General features: G+C 41.5%; 1 pseudogene; it reads right to left on the bottom strand.

The window, feature by feature from the left end:
• Positions 1-1,619: 1,619 nt before the first annotated feature.
• On the bottom strand, positions 1,620-2,774 carry LOC122454905 (annotated as a pseudogene).
• Between the last annotated feature and the right edge of the window lie 711 nt (positions 2,775-3,485).

The following is a 3,485-nucleotide window of genomic DNA, read 5'->3' as shown; positions in this document are numbered from 1 at the left end:
TATATGTAGATAGATAGATAGATGGGCTTAACTCCTAAATGATATTTATTTATAGTTTTTTTTAAGTAATCTAATGACAGAGTCAAAACTGAATGCACAAACTTTTCATTCTTAAAATATATCAAAACAGATTTGTAGAGGTTGCAAATAAAGTCAAAAAAAATTATCTGGGGTCTATTGTAAAAGAAGAATTGCACCAGAGCAATTAAACAGTCCAGTGCATGCTAAGTCACTTCACTCATGTTCGACTCTGTGAGACCCGACGGACTGAGTATAGCCTACCAGGTTCCTCTGTCTGCAGGACTTTCTAGGCAAGGATACTGGAGTGGGTTGCCATGCCCTCCTCCAGGGGGTCTTCCTGACCCAGGGATTGAACCTGCATCTCTTGTCTCTTCTGCATTGGCAGGCAGGTTCCTTACCACTAGCAGCACCTGGGAAGGCCAAGCAGTCAAGGAAGATTTAATTCAAGACTGTTGCAATAGGGGAGAGAATGAACACAACTCACTGAGTAAAACGTGGGAAGATTTTTAAGTGTGGCAGTGAGCTAAAGGAAAAATCCTGGAGGACTTCAGGGTAGAGATTGGTCAATGTGATTAGGCATTTGTATTTGCTAATTGATGTTTACTGAAATTAGACTTCTACCCTCTCAAAAAGAATGGGACACAGGGACTCTATTTTTCTTGTGGGTCATATTTCAAATACTGGCTCCCAAGTTGTTGAGAAAAATATTCTAGAGTAGTAGAAGATTTACATCTCAAAGGGCAAAGAAAGAATTTACAATAGCAAGTTTTCTAAAGTAAATGCTCTAAGAAAAGGGAGGTCAGGGGTCTATTCTCAAGAAGAAACTTTCCAAAGTTTAGTCTAGCTGAGACGAATGTTACGGCCAACCTGGTCACTATTTTCAGCCTTGGAAAGAACATAATGAAAACTATCTGCATCTGGTTCAATAAAGATTCCCCTTTTCTCTGGTTTAGCCCCATAATTCTATTCTGCATGTTAATTGCTTCAGTGAATGATTATTCTTAAGGCAAACAGCAATCACACTAAAATCCTCTTTGCAAATGCTGTCTTCCATTTTCAACTTAAATCCTCCTTGGGGACTTGCTACAAACCAAAAGCACATTCCATTCGATATTTAAACTGAGAGTACTCTCCCACCTAGGTAAATCCTTCAGGAAGAGGAGATCCCAAGTTTAATTGTCCACAAAAGGCTTTGGGGAAATCTTTTCTGCAGAGTATTTATGCCGGGCCTGCCGGCTAGATGAACAGGTCAAGGACGCAATCACCAGTGCACCTGAGAAATAAAAGACTAAGAAAGATGGGGTTGAGAGGGACGGAGTCAGCTTGCGACTGATTCCGACGACTTTATTGAGGCGTAACATACATATATATACTAACAGGATTCACCAAATTTTAGATCAAAGACTTGTATACGTGCAGAACTGCAGATACTAGTTTTAGGAGTTTATCTTAACTCCAGCAGAGCATGGCACCAGCATCTTACAATCAGGTAAAGACTACCTAGACATAAGCCATTCACAGGAGCCCGATAATCTTATCAGAGTCAGGAAAATAGGCAAATGGTGGCTGCAGCGATTTCCTTGAGGGAGGTGAGAAAGGCCAATTTGCACTTTAACAAATCAGGGGTGGCGGGACAGAGAGGGACCTTTTGATCTCTCTCAGGGCCGAGAAGGGGCCTGAGCAGTCAGGCCGGCTCCCCGCATCTCCCCCTTTTCTTTTGACTAATGGCCATTATATCTCCCTCGAAGGAAATGGCCGCGTTTGCAAACGAGAAAACATCAGCAATCTTTTATTTATCATCTCAGATATGCATTGACAAATGCAAGGGCCAAAACACAGCAATAACAATATGCATATAATGATGAAAATTATAGATTTCCACCAACCACTATGAAACCAGGCAGATATCTGACTCCAAATGCTGGAGTCAGAAAAATCCATAGCGGCTACTTGTTGTTTCATATCTTCTAAAGCATCAGAAACATTTGAGGAATAATCAGGAATATATACACAACACTCCATTTTTATTAAGGCACATGTTCCCCCTTGAGAGGCTGTTAGAATATCCAGAGCCATACGATTTTGTAGAACGGCTTTTCTCATCTGTTTTTGTTCTTCATTAAGAGCCTCTAAAGCTCTTCTAGTATCTGTCAAAGCTTGTTTTGTAACATTGTTCAAAGCCTCTACCCTGAGCATATCAGTGGCTCCTAAAGAGGGCACAAAAATTGAGACTAAATAATCATACCAATGAAAAACAGAGCGTGACCACCGGGCTTTAACATAAGGTAAATTAACAGGTTGACTAATTTTTTGCTTATGAATTCTCCCAGGGGCAAACACAAACCCTAGGGTACATCTCCCCACCCATCCTACAGGGAGCCAGGGCCAAAGGTTGTATCCACAAATCCATCGAGTGTTATTTGGGGCTACCCATCTTATACCAGGGCTATTTTCCCAATCTGTCCCTGGCCAAATAACAGACTTGTTGACAATAAACGTTACATCCATTACAGTCTTACATTTGTGGGTAGGCAATAGTCCCATATGTTTCATGTGATATCCTGGAAATTCTCGGCCTCCAAATGTTGGTACATGAGTCTTTTGCTCCCAGCAAATGTCAGCAGCTGTCCTTTTTCAGGGGTCATCCAGAAATATTCGTCCCAAACTTGGTAGTAGTCACCCTCAAATCGATTAAAATCATTAGGAGAAGAAACAGATCTATTTTCGTAATATAAGTATGCATTAACACTCATGCATCTGCTGATTTGTCGGGAGAAGATTCCTCTGCTGTAAAGTCAGCCGACCTAATTGCTGATTCAGTAATCTCCTCCGTCTGGCGTACCAGCCTTTCCGGGAGCCAGCGCGGTGCTTCGGCATCCTGTGGAAAAACACATACATGACCCCTCCCCCAAATTAACACGGGATCTGGGCCATGCCAGTTATTATCCAGCGGGTCTTTCCACAAGACCATCGGCTTTTTGCTGGAAATCTGAGGGTCCCAAAATCTCTGCGCGGCTGAATATCCTTCTTTATCTAAAATTAAAAAATTTTAAATATATAAAGCGTGATTAAGGTAATTTCTGGGTAGAAGGGGGTAGAGCTCCCCCCTCTGTATTTTTTGAAGCTGTAGTTTCAAAGTTTGATTAGCACGTTCCACGATGCCTTGACCCTGTGGATTATAAGGAATGCCTGTTTTTAGGGTGATAGAAAAAGAGGAACAAAAATTTTTGAAGGCAGAGGAGACATAGCCGGGGCCATTATCAGTTTTTATAATCTTTGGCGTGCCTAAAATGGAAAAAGCATAAAGACAATGTGAGATAGAATGTTTTGCGGCTTCACCAGTCTGTAAGGATGCCACAATATATCCTGAAAAGGTGTCAATAGATACATGAACGTACTTTAAACGACCAAAGGAAGGGACATGAGTGACATCCATTTGCCAAAGATGATTCGGTAGAAGCCCG

This window comes from Cervus canadensis, chromosome 17 (assembly GCF_019320065.1).
Source record: "Cervus canadensis isolate Bull #8, Minnesota chromosome 17, ASM1932006v1, whole genome shotgun sequence".
Classification (NCBI taxonomy): domain Eukaryota; kingdom Metazoa; phylum Chordata; class Mammalia; order Artiodactyla; family Cervidae; genus Cervus; species Cervus canadensis.
The sequence above is the reverse complement of the archived record's forward strand: the minus strand, read 5'-3'. Positions and strand labels throughout refer to the sequence as shown.